The sequence below is a fragment of the Taeniopygia guttata genome, chromosome 1, assembly GCF_048771995.1.
Source record: "Taeniopygia guttata chromosome 1, bTaeGut7.mat, whole genome shotgun sequence".
In the NCBI taxonomy this organism is placed as follows: Eukaryota; Metazoa; Chordata; class Aves; order Passeriformes; family Estrildidae; genus Taeniopygia; species Taeniopygia guttata.
The window spans coordinates 16,429,130-16,445,992 of NC_133024.1; the positions used below are offsets into that span (position 1 = coordinate 16,429,130).

Sequence of the window (16,863 nt, forward strand, 5' to 3'; positions counted from 1 at the left end):
AATAATCTTTACTAACTTTGGTGGCGTTGGAGGTGCAGCCTGCAGCGGTATAATAGTAGTCAAACTGTAACTGCAAACATCACACTCAGTTAAGGGACAGCTCAGTTTCCATCAGCTTTCTTCTCACAACAAACAGAAGGTTTCAACTCTGAAATCCTTCATTCTTTCCTCATTATCCTGCACTATGAAATCATTCCTGCCTCTTGCATCAGAAGAAGGACTGGCTGCAAATACCTCTGCTTGTCAGAGGAAAAGAGCTTTAAAACTTCAGAGTAACTTCGAATCATTTTCACCATCAACACTTTTGGAAGAATTTTTTAAATAATCAAAAGTTTCCAGTCTTTTCCATTGCATTTAACAAGGAAAACATGGAGCCAACATTTGCTGGGTCAGGTTTTCTATTCACATCCCAAAATCTGCAAATGACACATTATCTGCTTTCTCATCTTATTTGTAAAGTGGGGGGAAAAAAATCCATTTTATTGAGCTGGATGCTCAGTGGTCTCTCACTAACACAGTATTAAGCACCCTTTCCTGTTGCTGGAGCAGAGCTTTAAATTAAACAGCAAAACACTTTTGTCAGGCAAGGCATGGCCAGTGCAGGCCCCCCTCAAGCAGGGGTGACAGTCTGGCACTCTGGGTCTATCACCAGGCACGACTAGCTGATGCATCACTGCTGGTAGGGCACAGCTCTTGTGCACCAACCAATTTAAGTGTCTCCCTCCCTCCTCCCGTCAAGGCTTTTATTGATATGGGTTCCACTAATAAATATTCCTTTCTAAATCCAATCAACAGCTGTTTTAGTAGGCCAGAAACAGAAAATCAAAGATTTGAAGGCTTGTTTTTTGAGTTTAAAAAAATCCTTCACGTAGTCTGGGGAAGATATTCACTCTGACCTGTGAGGAAAGAAAAAGCAGCTCTGAATATTTGATTTATACAGGTGCCAGGAAATTCAAAGTATGGAAATAATTTGCAATCTATCCCTTTCAAATGCAGGAAATTGAAGGGCATCAGAGACAGCTGAGGGGTTTTGGGACTATTCTGTGATTTGAACCCATCATTTTCTACACTCTTACAAAATTCATCAAGTGGATATACATCATTTCAACTTCAATTGTTCATGAGCATATACCACCTCTCCTAACCTGCTCCTAAATTAGGATTTTTTTCTACAGGCTAAGAGTGCATACATTGAAAACTACCCCAGCTCAGTTTATGATCAAGTTTGTGTAAATCTTAAGCCCTTACCAAGTTACATTCACTGCAGGAAAGCAAAAATGTCTTCTCCTCGGGTTTCACTGGATTTTCTGTGTTAGTCCTACACTGGGATGCCCCAAAGGGTTCGGGGCCATGCTGGGTTCCAAACTTTACCCAGCTTTGCTGGCAGAAGAGAGTGCTCACATATCTCTCAGCAATAACAACAGCAATTTTATGGGCATGCAGGAAAAATAATTCATCCCCTCCAGGTTGAAAATAAAAGGCATGTTTTAAAAGACATTAAAACTTTACAAGATCACTCATAGCAAGTGATCTTAGCAAGGAAAAATTTGGTTGGAATGAGACAGGAGCTTTAATAGAGTGCTAGACAAAAAATGAGGGACAGAGTGAACCACAGACTGAGTGCCAAAATACAAGAGCTTTACTTCAAATTGAAAAGAGGCGGAAGAGGAGGGAGACATTTTCCCAAAATCTGCATTTCTTACATGACTATGTTATCAAAAACTGTAATACAGCTGTTTAGAAACCTTTAATTTTGTGCTGAAAAAATTATTAAACTAAAGTATTTCTAAAACAAGTGTGTACAACAAACATCAATATTTTCTTTTGCCATCTTGACCTGAGAGTTCTGGTTAATGTTAAAAAATAGAGTAATGCTACTGTTTCAGGATTTCCCAATTGGTTCATTCTTCCATGGATTAGGCAGTAGTAAAGATGAAAGTCCATATTAAAAAATCAGAAATTTTCAAACTGCTAGGTATTTGAGTTAATTATTTAATATGCAGATTCATTAATCTGTATCAAAACTGTTTTTTTAAGGAAGTATGTTAGGAAAAATTAGATGAAAATATCAGAAAATGTATTAAAATGCCTTTTTGAAGACATGAAATTGCAGAATAAAACGCAGTTGTTCTTCAGACAGCCACTTACAATCACATTTATTGTCTAGACTAATCAAAATTGTTAGTTGTATTTTTGAAAAAAGAGTGTTCCGTTTTTGTTGGAAGAAATAAACTGCATAATTTGAGTGATCCATTTGTTGCCTTTCCTTTTATCTTTAAGGAAAAAAAAAGATAGCAAACAAAAGACAAGTTTCCTGGATTTTTATGAAAAAAGGGAAAACTAAGAAGAGAACAACTTTATTGCATTTTGGATTTCTCAAAAGCATGTTGTGTCAGGGCTCTGCATGCATAATTCATCCATACACACATTTTGTGATTACAAACACTGAAAGAACTTCCACTATGACTCATCCACCTGATGCAGCAAACCACAGCAAATGGTTCCTTCATTAGCTGGTTTTAACATAGAAAATGGTCACCTTAATGCATCACCAGGACCCTTTATAGAAAATTGGATAATTCTGGTTTTAGAATTATGCAAGAACCAGGCCTTGTTGTCTAAAAGCAACTAAATCAAGCAAGTAGTAATCACAGTGTGTGGGGGATAGACAACATTAAAGCAGAGGAGTAAACATACAGTAGGCTAATTTGAACTATAATTTGTTTTTCAGTAGTATTCCACTGCTAATGGAAAAGAAGAAATATTGGAGAAAAGTGGTCCTGTCATAGAAACAGGAAAGTAAAGGTGAAGACAGTAAAAAACCACATTAATTATGTTTTGATTTACAATGTAACTATAAACATTTTGTATTAATGGTCCAAGATACTAGAGAAAAATTTGGGATTGTAGGTTATAGCAACTCATATTTCCCTATATTACGTGCATAATTTGTGTGCATGAAAATACACCCAGTTAGAAACAGATGTTTATAAAATTAGTAAAATATTTATACCACACAACTAACTGGAGTTACCCTACCTTAGACAAGCAGGGCAGCTTCTGTGAACATCATTACTTGAAAGATAAAGAAGCTATAATAGTGCCTACACTGTCATTGTCTAGATAACTACTGAATAATTGCTCCAAAGCAAGGCAATTAGCATTTCTTTTATCTCATATGTATGATAATAAGAGTCATTCTGCTTGTAATAAGGCATTTGATTAATATGGGTGGCTGGTAATTTCAGATTATTAATTCCCTTAACCATAAAGAGACACCCATGTACTTGCAAATTTGATATAAATTGAAACTGATATAAATTATCCAACACAAATTGAAATTTACAAAAACCATTAAGCACCACAAATATGAAAATAAATCATACTTGGCAAACCTATGGATTTATTTGCTCCTTCTATAATTCAGATTACTCCGTGAAAATTATTCAAACTTTTGGCCTTAAAACAATTAATTTAAAGGCAATAGAGACAGTTCTAGTTGGGCTTGGCTGATCAGTGCTCGAGAATGACCTCCCTGATGCACACATGCTACCACTCAATATTCCACATGTTTTACTCAGGAATAGAGAAGCCTCTGTAGGGATGAAGGATGTTGAAAGAAGCTTGGGAAAAAAACACTTTGAAAGGCTGAAGATGTACACAAATGATTAACTGCTATCATTGAGCTAGAAAAAATTCAGACATAGATGATTTTCTATAATATATATAAAAAAAACATGGTCACACTTGTATGAATCAGGTAATTTCTCTCCACAAATACCAAAATGTCAATTGCTTAAGAAGACTGTGATAATCTGATAAGAATACATAGCAAACTGGGTTTTATTTATTTAATTCTCACATTAATTTTCATCCTACCAGAGCAGTGTCTTTAACTTAAAATCTGAAAAAAACCCTCCTACCAAAAGTTCTGGATTTCATTTTGACTCTTACAGGCAGCAGATACTAAACCAGGATTTGAAATATAACTTTGGACATGATTAACCCTAATTTTTAGTTCATTACAGGAGCTCTGAATAGAATTAGTGTAGCAGAAGTGGTGATTAACAATGCACAACTGTAATAAATCTCATGGCTTGGAGTGACCTGGTTAATTTTTTAACAGCATCTGACAAGAGTAACAGAAAAATAAATATGAAAACGTGGGAGGAACTTTAATCTGATAGTGGAAGATGTATTTAATCCAAAATAACTAAGACACCTGCTGCTGTCCACTTTTTGAAGTATTTATATTTCCATAGCTGAAAAACAGCCATCAGGTGTAACAGACTAGAAAATACATTTATGTTTATGAAACTAATTTATATTTGCAGTTGCTTTTGTGAGATGAAAAGGCCCTTTTAGTGCTTCTGTTTAGAATTCTGCTTTCACCAACACTTTAAATCAAGGTGTCCTGGTGCAAGAAAAAGAAAGTGAAATAGTTTGCAAATTGTCCTTTCTTGTTGTCAGAAGCAAGTTAAAAATCATGTTTATAAGTACTTGAATAGAAGGGACAGGGAGGAAATATAGGAATGTATAGTTTAAAAATGGTATATTTATGTACAAAATAGAGCTGTTAACTGCTGGTGCTGTACTCAGAGATGCATCTCAGCCTTCAGCAAGTGTTGGATGGACTCGTGGGAAACACAGTTGTTACTCAGGCTAACTGAATTTTAACAGCTGCTAGGGGAGAGATATTATTTTAATAGGAGAAAAAAAAAAAAAAAAAGAAAATTATCTTGGTCACTGAGTGCAGCTGGGGACGATGCAGCAGCCTGTGTGGTTTCCTTCCTGTTCACATACCTACGAAGCTTTTCCATTTAGTGCCTTTACTTTTGCTGAGAGGAATAATTTTAAAAAAATTAATATTGTGGAAGACAGAAAAAGCAAAACCACTTCTACCAAACAATTCAAGTCTTGTTGATCAGATCTCCAGAGAGCAACTGCCCTCTTCCACACAGCACAAAATCACTGCTAAAAGATGCCAACTTGCTTGTGCTGCTTGTTTGAGAGCAGGTGATGCTTTTCTGGCAAGGCAGCCTTTATTGATGAATATTGCCAAGGGTAATCTATCAAACATAATCAAATGGAGATCTCAAGCTGTATCTAGTTTTTTTTGTGTAACTCTTTCCATACAGGACAGAAAAGAGAGGCTTGTCAGAAAGGATTAATTCCAGTGCCCAGGCTCCCTGTACCTGTCCCTCAGAATCCAAAGTACAAAGTGAAAGCAGCAAATCTGCTGTTTTCAACTTACAGGGAAAACAAAATAAACTTTTACCAACATCCCTGAAAGATTCACATTGCCATGTGCCATATCTCCAGCCAGTTATCAGAACTGAGAATTCTACTTGAAATTGAGTACATCCTGACACAACTTGGGGAAAGGAGAAAGCCAGGATGCTTTTATGCTTTTTTGTTTTGGCCAGAGCCAAGGGGAGAAGGTACAGGTGACACAGGTTGTCATTACAGACTGGACAACAGGGCTGCAGATTTGTGGGTTGACCTCCTCTGGGTTTACAGGGAATTTTTTTTCACTATTGCTGAAAGCCTGACTCAGTTAGGCCTTTGATTAACAGCAATATAAAATTTGTAGAATTACCCCTTCCTCCTGCAGCTCCACTGACATTAGGAAAGCACTACATGGGATTAATCTGGCCAAGAACCTCTTTCAATCCTTGGTAATCAGTTGGATTGGCAAATATTTCTAAATGTGAGTGGGATCTGTCCAAATTTCACCTGCTTTCCTTAAAACTATTTCCACGGATTCTAAATAAAATAACTCTTAATTGAAAAAGATTAACACAAATATTTAAAAATGTTGATAGAATGCACATGTTTATGACAAAATACCTTACATAAATTCAAGTTTCAGTTATTTTTTTACCTAATGAAATAACAGCTCACAGCTACTAAGAGAATATAAAAAGAATTAGCCAACACATATTGAATTTTACCATTCTTAAACTGCTAAAAGACAGAAGTGCATTCATGAGAGACTCTTTAATTGCTGAGCAGAATCAGTCCTTAAACGTATTGTATAAAAATAACTTCAAAAATAATTGCCATCAGTTCATAATTTCTTCTACTTGTAGAAGAAAAACCCATTTTTTTTCCTCAGTTCTGGCATTCTGAAAATAATCCCACAGAATGAATCAGCACAGTAACTGGTGTATGAGCAATCTCAGCAGAAAAAGGCTGTGCAGGTACATTTATTTCCAATATATGACTTGTTCCATTCCACAAGATGAAGAACTGATGCACGGTTATTTCACTAGCTGCCATCCTGACCATGTGTTTATTTGGAGAGAGGCTGGAGTTTGAGGATGTATTATTATTATTATTATTATTATTATTATTGTTGTTGTTGTTGTTGTTGTTGTTGTTATTATGCTTGAGTTTGAAAAGGTTAACAGTGGAGTGAGAATTCTGAAGACACAGATAAACCTGTTATGCCCAGAGCCCCTGTGTCCTGCTCTCCAAAGGTGTTTCTTGGCACAGATGATGCTCCTGCAGCGTGACCCCAGCCCAGGGACTGGACCTGGCTCTTCCCTGAGCTGATGGCCTGCAGTCCATCCCTTTTCTCCTCTGAATATCATCCTGCCCTCTCCAGCACCCTAAATTTATCCCCCACCATGAATTCCTACCGTGAATTTTCTGTGAGGGTGTCTCTAGCCCACCATTCAGGCTGAAGATAGAGACTTCACATGGAATTGGCATCAGTATCCACCCCTGGGAGCTGGCACCAGTGATCAGCCACCACGTTGTGCCACTGATCACAACCTTTGAAGTGTCCAAACTGAGAAAGTTTCCATCCACTTTCTCATCCTCTTGTCAAGTCCACATCTCACCAAATGTGGGAAACCCTGCCAAAGACCCTGCCAAAGGCAAGAGAAAAAACGCACACTGTTCTCCCCTCGTCAACACACGAATCATCTCATTAGAGAGGAAATGAGGCTGGTCAGGCAAGACATGTCCTTGGTAAATCTAGGCTGGCTTGTCCCAAATGCCTTTTCCTTTGTGTTTCTGGAAAAGGTTATTCCATTACTTACTGACAACAAAGAGTAACTCAGCCTTAACACTTCCCTGACAGAGGATTATGTGGTTTTCCTCTGTGAAAATATTGATGAGGACACAAATCATTATGGATATCAGAGTAAATTACTTATTTTAACAAAGTTGTTTCAGCCATATAAAAGCATGAGATTCCTTCCACTTTTAAATTGTACCAGGTAAGTAGTACTGCAAAGAAACACCCTCTGATCAGCTTCAGAAAAATCTCTGTACAGTTTTATATTAAGCTCAAAATTCAGCGTGAGTCTGTTCAACATGGTTGAGAGAAGAATTGAGTTATGGAGCTTAAGGCCTGAGGCTATCAACTGAAACTGAGCTTTAATTAAAATGGATTTGATAATGCACAGTAGAGTTTGGGATGACTTCAAAAACCCTTTCAGAAAGCTGATGTGATTTGTCAGCTTTAAAGGGAAGTAAAAGTTTTATATGGAAACCAGACTTTGTAAATGATGCTTAAAATTATAGAGATGAATTCTGGGCTAGAGAATATCTTCTAAACAAGAGTCTGCTAACAGCATACTTTTGGTACATAAAAATTTGGTTGTATCAGTGTTTTGGGGGCTGTTGGCCAGCACCACTGAGCTGTCAGAGACTGGAGGGTGATTTCCTTTCCTGCAGGAGCAGCTGGCATTGCCATCCTTCCACTGGGGCTGAAGGCACAGCCTGCAGGTGTGGGGCTTGCAGTGCTCCAGGTAACATGTTGTGAGCAATATCCAGTGTTAGAATTCTACTTGAAGAGGAAAGCCTTAATTCTGGGGCTTAGGGACTGTTTATTTTTGTTATTTGGAGTCTTTTGATAATCTGGTTTTCTTACACCTAAGGGTCACACAATCATAGACAGCCTTTTTGGTTAGACAGAGGCAGGAAATGAATGAATAGGAAGTGTTATAGAAAGAAACAGACAAATTATCCCGCTCACTTTAAAGCTGAGAAAGTATCTTTCTCAATTTCTCAACACAAACAAGAATATATTGGCTGCAGAATGTTTTTTTTTTTTTTTTCTTTATATTCTCCTTAAAGACAGGAGAAAACCTGGAAATTGTACACATAAAAGGATTTCCTTACTATAACCTTCTCTTACACTTTCAGCAAGTAACAGTTTTCTAGATTTAATCCAAATGATTTTGGGAGGAACTCTATTGAGAGAAACTGTCCAATTTCCAAGCTGCCTCTCATATATATATATATATATATATATATATATAAAAGAAAATTATAACACCAACATGTGATCTGATGCAAGAGTCTGGCACACATATTCAGTCTGATGGCAGACTCAGCTAAAAGTTCCAGGAAAGCAAACAGGAAGAAATAAAAAATTCAGAAGTTAACTGACCTTCCCTGTGCAGGTTAGTAGTTGTGGTACTATTACAAGGTACCTAATACTAAATTTCAGAGACACAGAAACCACAGTCTCACACACATCTTGCACTCTTAATCCATAACTGCTCTCTCAGCCAGGTTTTTAAGTCATTCTAGAAACACAACTGTGCCTCTCACTCATCCAGTTACACACAGAAACTGAGGATATATGATCCCTATCAGAGACATTGGCTATAAGAAAGCTCTGTGTAGTTTTTCCTCAACCAAAATAATGGCACAAGGCCTTAAGTCATTGTAAGGTTGTTGCTGTGGAAGGTACAGCCTTTTCCACACCCATTTTGTCAGTATCCCAAATTCCCAATAAGAACAGCTTTTTAAATGTAAACACACCTGATAATTACCTCCCAACAGAGTGCTGCAGTAAAATGTGCTCTCAGGGTACTCACAAAACTTTTGTGATCAAATTCCAAACACTCTCCATCACCTGACAGTCTGGTCACCTCAAAAAACAATCTTTACACAATTAACCCTTCGAGCCACCTAATCTCTCATTCATCCAATGCAGATGTACCTCACACAATCAATTTAATCAAAAACTGTATTCAGCTGGAGACTAAGGCTGTAGACTTGTCAGGTCATTTCATTTCCTCAAGCTGATGTTCTGGAAGGACTGGAAGAAGAAAGTTGCTGCCTTCATTCTGTGTTAATGAAGAGTTTTGTCATTGGAGAGCTCTGTGCCTTAGGAAAAAGTTTGAGTGTTTTATAACTTTTGTTAAACTTTGTGTGTGAAATCCTGGCTCCTTCACAGTCCATGGAAAATTTCCAATAATGCTTAATCAATGCTAAGTTGTGCAGTCTTCCCTTGAAGTTACTGTAGAGTTTAACAAAAGCTATGAATGTGCAAGAGCAGACCATCAAAGCAGCTTTTTCCCCCCCAGACTCCACAGAGTTTTCTTCTATAAATATACAGCAATCAATAATTTTCAAAAAAACCCAAACAAACAAACAAAAGCCACCAAAAAAAACCCACCACCCAAATAAAATAAAAAAAAAAAAAAAAAAAAACCACAAAAAATAATCCAGAGGCTGTATTTCTATATTCCTGTCAAATTCATCAAACCACTTCACCATCAATAAATTATCACCTGTTGTTAATCACAGACATTCCAGTCACTAATCTCAAAATCCCCAATCCCCTAAGTTTTAAACATAACTGCTTTTTATGGCCTCAATCAAAAAAAAGTAGTGGTTACCTCTTCTATTAAAACAATGAAGTTGCAGCAATTTTGTGACCTTTCTGTCTTAGGAGAAGCAAATGCATTTACAGGGACTATAAGAAGACAGCATTTTGTGTACTATCCTTCCTATTAGGTCCCAATGCCAGCCAAACATTTATCTAGACAATGAAATCAGCAGTTCAGTCCAATCTGATAGCATCATTCACATTCTAACTGAAGGCTACAGTGTTCATAACTCAATTTATTGCTCATGGAAGTTAAAAATTTGTTGAGTAGAATAAAATTTAAAAAAAAAAAGAACCAAAAAACCACAAAAAAAACCCCAAAACCTCACCCCCCTCACAACAACTATGATTAAATTAGGAAAGTATTTAGATGGTAATTGGTTGGCTCATTCTGAAGATCAGACAGACACTTTCTAATGACAGGAAAAAAAACCCTCCCTGTCTTCAGGATTAGGTAGATTATTTAGCAGAAATTAATATCTCCTTGATTTTGTTTTCCAAGACATTGCTCTTATCAATTTACAAGCTATGCAAAGAATAGATTTGTTATAAAAATTAACAGGAAAAAAACCTCAATATAGTTTTTTTTCTAGAGAGAGGAGAGATTACACTTACTTTTCTGCTGTTAAGCAAAAGCCTTTATGGAATGAAACAATACAAGTGGAGATTCATATGGGGAGGGGAAAATTGTTTTTAGACCTGCACAGGGCAAGAGTAATACATCTGCTATTCCCTGGCAGCTTTGGCATGGTGAAAGAAAATTGAGGATTGTGTGGAACTCCCAATACAGGGCATAGAGAGGTCTGGAAAGATCAAGATAAAATTCCATACAGGCAGCCATAAAAATTGGCCCTGTTTATCTCTGAAGTGTTTTTCCACAGAAAATGTGAACAGATAAGTTTTCACTCCCACAGCTTCCTCCCTCATGAGGAGCTACTCTGTTTTTCCCCACCTTTTACTTCCAAATTCAAATGATCAAATGTTATCCTAAATCAGACTCTTTCCAGGCTCTGTGCCCACAGAATTCATTATTGGATCACTTTTCCCCGAGATTTATAGGGATCAATACCCATCCACAAGTCAGACTCAGGACATGGACTCTAAAACAGGAACCTCTAAAAAGTGGCTTTCCTGCCAGGGTATCTGGGGTCAATATTTGGTATAAGCAGGTTATTCTGGCATATACTTAACTCTCAGAGTCATGAGGAAAATCTGAGCAAGTACATGAATTTAATCAGTAAAATTTGCTTCAAAGCGAGCTGCTGTGTGAATCTTTGTCCTAAATGTTCTAAGAGGCATAAGCAAGAAAGGACGAAGACTGACCTGCAGGATTTGTATCATAATCACCTCCAATAAAGTAGATTTACCTGTGAAGCCTGAATTAAACCTAAAAAGAATTAAGGAATATAGAAGTGTTAATTTCCCATTTTTATTAAAAAAAAAAAAAAACAGATACAACAACAACAACAAATAAAAGGCAAAAAAAGAGTTGCCAAAATGCTATCTTTATCCTATAAACTGAAATATCTTATGTGATTCTGCGCTCACCATATTAACAAGAAGTGTCCCCACAGGAGGCAATTAAAAAAATAATAAAAAATACCTATAAAATCAATGTAAGGAGGGTCAGATTGAGACCCTCCTCATTTGCTGTGAAAGGTGTTACTTGGTCCAAGCATTTGTGGCATTGAGGACTGATCACTGAGCTGTGACATTCTGTGCCTCACTGAAAACCTTTGCTGAATGAACACTGGGGGGGTTGACAGCTTTACATCTAGCAGCAGCTAGAGAAAAGTCAACCATATTTTTCATTTCCAAAAGCAATTATCAAAGGCCCATCTACACTGTTATGAATAACTGGATTTGTTTTGCAACACCTGAGAACCTGGCAGAGCTGTAGCACCAAAGTTGTGGGGAGGGAAGGAGTCATTTTTTTGTTTGTTTTGAGAGGATTTGAAGTTGGTTTGGGTCTTGGATGGAGTTTTTTTCCTTGCTGTTGTTGTTGGTTTTGTATTTACAGTAATACCTACTTAACAAAATTCAGAGAGAGAAAAACCAGCAATAAAAGTGGGAGACAAAAGTGGGTGACAGATTTTCTGGTTTCCTCCTTCCTTGCCTTCCCTTCAGCCTCATTTGTCCTGTGCATTTAATTCAGAGCACATGTCCCTGCACTCTATCGACTCCTCACCTAAACATCAAGCTCAGCCTTCAGTCATCAACCTTGCCAAGGGTCAGAGTGAAACAAAACTATTTTTGTACAGGGCCTCAGGTTATCTCTCCCACTGCAGTAATGGGAAATGACAGCTCAATTTCTGCATCCTGCTTTGTCTTCTTGCACTAAGCAGCTCAGTCCTCAGAAACTCCCACCACTGAAGCTGGAGAAAGACAATTTTCTTTTCCAGATCATCCTTCCTGACAGTGCTGCTTTTAGTACCTATGAAATATCTTCTACTAAATCCTGGCTTTGGAATGTCATTTGTTTATGGGGAATAATGTGGCTGCAAGTCAACAACATTAAACAGACAACAGAGCCCTGAAGAAACAGCAGAGCTCTACCAAAGAGGATTCCTGTTGCAGACAAGAAATGGGAAAGTATTTCTTACTATTTGTCAATCCCAACCTAGCTACTCTTTTTACCCAAAGCACAAAGTTGTATGAATATGGAAAATAAAAACCACGGCAACCCAACAAATGTGCAAACCCAGGGCTCCCTCAGCAGGGGAATACACCTGCAATAGTTTGAAACTCCCATATCAGGTTTTACGGCTCACAGTTTTGGAGGATATTTTGGGCAAACAAGAATGAAGTCATAGATCAGTACAGCACCCTTGTATTCCAACTGAAAGATTTTCACTTAATTTCTGTATAATAATAATAATAAAAAAATCTGTCTAGAGCTCACTTATCGAACTGAGAGTTGACCAGATATCTAATAAAGGAATCAGAATGGTCAATTACCTCTCCTTGAAACATGGATGAAAAATTAAATTCTATAATTTCAATAAATATTTGTAGGGAATGGGTATATTTATTTATAGTGTTGTGGACGCATGTTGGGATTTATTGTTTTTTAATGGACATGTGTACTTTTTGAGAACTTTTGATTTTTTTTATTACTTTTACTAATTTCTATATGTATAGAATTTTATATTAGGTTAATGCATATTCATTTTGCTGGTTTTATATTACACTTATAGCTAGTTACACTTGTACTTAGGTTTTGTTAGAAAGTACAGAAAGAATTCTTGGGTCACTCTGCCCTGTCTGTTTCGAGGTTTGAGGAGTCTTTTTTATTTCTTATTTTTTAGTGTGGAAATTTGTATTCTTTTTTTTTTTTTTTAGTCGGGGTAGTTTTGCTAGGGTTGCATATTAACTAGAATAAACAGCATATTTAGCAAGCTTAAAGTGGCACATTTCACTTAGATTTAAATGGATTTCTACTTTATTAAGTTTTCACTCTGTCTCATTTGGAGATCACTCTTCATGAGGAGAAAAGAAGAGTCCTTTAACCCTCAGCAGGAAATAGAGAGTTTGATTTATTTATTTATCTATTTATTTATTGTACTTCAGAGCTGGCTGCTGTGGGTCACTTGTGGGTAAATTATTATAAATCCCACTTGTTTTGCCTTGCCAGGGAAAGCAGTAAATGCTGGGGTAGCTGTGCACTGGCACTTGGGAGCTGAACAAATTTCAAATGATCTGGGCTTCACTTACTGCAGAAATGGAATTTCCCTGTCCTGGTCTCTCTCTCTAAGGAGAAGATCAGCCATCAAAAGGAGTCACATACAGATTAGCAAATAACCATTTGGATGTTTATATCAAATAGCAGAGCCTTGAATCAGCAGTGCTGGTGGTTTTATCTTCATGAGCACTGGTTAAAATTTTGAGATGTATAGAGCAGTTTAAAGAAAATGCACTTTTTTCCCTAAACACATCCATAATCACTGTCAGATTTTTTTAACAACTGAACAGATGAAATCAGAAGGGCCAGATGAGCAGAATGGGGTTTTTTTCCTATATTTTTTCCATGAAAAAGATAAATTTTTTCTCCTAGCAGAAAATAAGTTTTAAAAAAGGCCTAAAGTTACAGATATTCATTAAAAAAGAAAAAACAAACAACAAAAAAACCTCCAATAAAAGAAATCAACCCACAAACAAACAACAACAAAAAATCATATCTATGAAAGGACAACAGTAGCTAAATCTTGTGTACTTGAAAGTATAATGAATCATGAAGACAAACCAAAAAACAAATTCTGGATTCTTTATCCTTTACTGTAATTATTCATCTGTTCTTTTTTTCAAGGTGATCATTCCTACCAATTCAGTCATAATTTTTCCCTCTCTCTTGCTTTAAAATAAAATCTCAAATAAATATTCTCTTTCATGTTTGATTCTCATAAAATATCCAGCAATCATAATTTTACCTTTAATATCTTTGACCAGATTATTTAGCACCTGAAAGTTCACTGTACTCTTTAAATATTTGGCCTGTGTGGGAAAAGAGTGGGGAGACTGAATGCTTGGTGATTTTTTTTTTATTTTATTTATTTTTTATTTTAGGTTGTGACAGAAAGTCCTAGGATTTATTGGGGATTAATAATTGTGACATCAAATTGACTGTAATACACTCCTTTTCTAGAGATGTCAGCTTTATTGCCTCAAGTGAGCTGCATCAAATTGAAAGTCCAAAAAAAATTATGTGCCAAGCATTCCTGTGGGTGCAATTCGTCACCCACCCTTATCCAAGGCACTGACATGCAATTAAAACAGCATCATATAAATAGATGGGGAAAGTTGGGGAATATTTTAATTCCTCAGAGAAGGGCAACTTGGACAATTCAGGAAATTACTTTTTATTGCCTTTCTGGTTTGTCTTTGTGTAGGAGATTCTCCTGAAGAAAAACAAAAATTTGTGAGGTTTGGTGACACACTCTCACTTTGCTTTTTGACATCTGAACAAAAATAAGTAGATTTTTCAGAAACTGATTTATGTTGTTCTAGTGCATGCAATAAATAAAACTGTTTATTTTGATGCCAAAATTTAGATTAGAATGTCAGGCTTTATCTTTAATTCACCTTTACTTAGCTTACATAACTATAATAGAAAAGTCTAAACTAAGATCCATGCAAAGTTCAAGACTTTCCAAAGGAAGTTAAAAATTTTTCAAAACTTCAATTTGCAATTATGATAATATAGTAATTATAATATGAAGATATAGTAATACATTAATATTGCTATTAAATATGTAATATACTATTACATATGTAATATTACGTATAGGAATATGAATATAAAGGCTTCCTTGCCGTCAAATTGAAAATTGTCTGATTTTGTTCTGGGTCATATAATTGCCTCTTAGTCAAAGCTGGATTTTGCAAGATCAAATGGGGGAAAAAATCAAAATTATTCCATATACAGTGTTCAGTGCAACACTTTGCCTTCTAATGGTGGTTGCTTTGTTTGGAACTAAAGCAGAAATTCTATAATATCATTTTTGGATTAAATGTGCAGCACAAGTTTAAGTTAAAACAGATTCTGCCATTCTTTGCATTGAAGTTATAGTGTGCACTTCCCAGGAAAGGGAAAGACCATTTAAGGTTATTAAGTCAGAGTTTATAAGATTTTGTAGCTTTCGATGTAAACCCACCCCACATCTCATGCTAAAGCTTAATGGCTGTTTTCAAAGACTTTATTTAAATATATATACATATATATATATATATATAAATTAGGACTCCTTAAGCACACAGGCAATGATAGAGCAAATAATTGAGCTAAAGAGATGCATTATGTATGTGATAAAGCTTTCCACCACTGCACAAACTCAAGGAAAACTCAGCTTTTTAGCTCAAGAGAACCAAACCACAGCACATTTTCTCACCCATCAATCTGGTTGGAAACTTTCAGGGGTTCCTGAACTTAGCAAAACTTCCGAAATCTTCAGCCAAGAGGCCTATTTTTAATTTTAGCAGAGCTAAATGCAGACCCCTCACCCACAGGAGATGGATGCTCAGGGCCAGGCTTGGAGGAGAGAGGGAACAAAGCTCCCTGCAGCACCTTCCAGTCACAAAGACGGAAAGAGGGCAGGGGAAGGGCATCACTAAAAAGAACTAAATGCAATAAAACTGAGTGGAAATGCTGTGGTTTAGCTGAAAATGCCCTGCTTGATGATAAAAGTCCATTTTTATCATCATTAAGCTGCCACTTAAACATTATGTGCTGCCTTCCTGGATAGCAGGAATGCTTCCGTTCAGCAAACTGGGTTTCCAGGGGAAGAGAACAACCTTTTTAATTTGCTTTTGTGTTTAGATTGCTGGATAATGCCCACCAGAAAGCCTTAAAAAAGCAAACGGGCCTGCCTAAACAAACACACGGTCATGACAACCTCATAGGCCTTTTTAACATCTATGAATAATTAATTCTGATTTTCCAGCATGGGCCAACATTGAATCCACATCAAGAGATGTGGAACTGAGTGGAAATTTATATACCTTTTTTTTTTTTTTTTCAATTTTTGTGGACAACCCCCCACAAAGCAGCTCACCCCATTAAAAATAAGAAATCCCAAATCTGTTTTAGACTTTTTGTGTTTTACCACTGAAAGAACATGATGACAAAGATTATCATGTATTTATTAGGCTGGGGGAAACTTAAGGACAGTAGCAAAATATGTGTTTGATCTATAGGCATTTGGAGACACCTGAAAATGGGCAGCTTGGGAAATGATCAACATGCCAGCTACAAGGAATAAATTAAAATGTGAATATTAGGGAATGAGCTGAACCAAAAAGAGCACACAGACAAAAACAATATAGACATGATTAGAGAGTAGGGGGTTCTTTTCCCCCAGTGTAAAATTTCTGGTTAAGAGACCAGACTATTTTTAATAAAACCTACAAAACAAGCAAGCTGAAGTCTTGATGGATTACAGAACAGCACCAGTGTGTCAAACAAAGACCATTTATTCCTAACAGCTTGCTTTGGCACTAACCAAAAAGGTTAAAAAAACTTAAGAAATAAGCAAGGTATGTATTGGTATTTCATTAAAATACTCCTCCACCAGGTCAGGTGCTCAAGCACTTTTCACTGATATTGAAGGATTTCTCTGTTAGAATTTTTCCAGCCTCTCCTTAAATTCTTAGCACCAAAACCACCTTGAGGTAAAGTGTTCTAGAGATCAAATAAACACCTTTAGTGATTATTTTATATTCTGCCCTGGTGT

The 16,863-nt window shown here is 36.5% G+C and overlaps 1 long non-coding RNA gene across 8 annotated transcripts in view; it reads right to left on the bottom strand.

Moving 5' to 3' along the window:
• The window catches only part of LOC115493533 (uncharacterized), a 120,998-nt gene that overhangs the window by 66,577 nt on the left and 37,558 nt on the right, over positions 1-16,863 (bottom strand). The window contains exon 2 of one of the 8 annotated variants that reach the window (XR_012053826.1): positions 6,645-6,875. The exons of the other annotated variants lie outside the window; for them this stretch is intronic. This is a non-coding gene — a long non-coding RNA (uncharacterized lncRNA). The remainder of the gene's footprint in view (positions 1-6,644; positions 6,876-16,863) is intronic. 8 annotated transcript variants of the gene reach the window in all.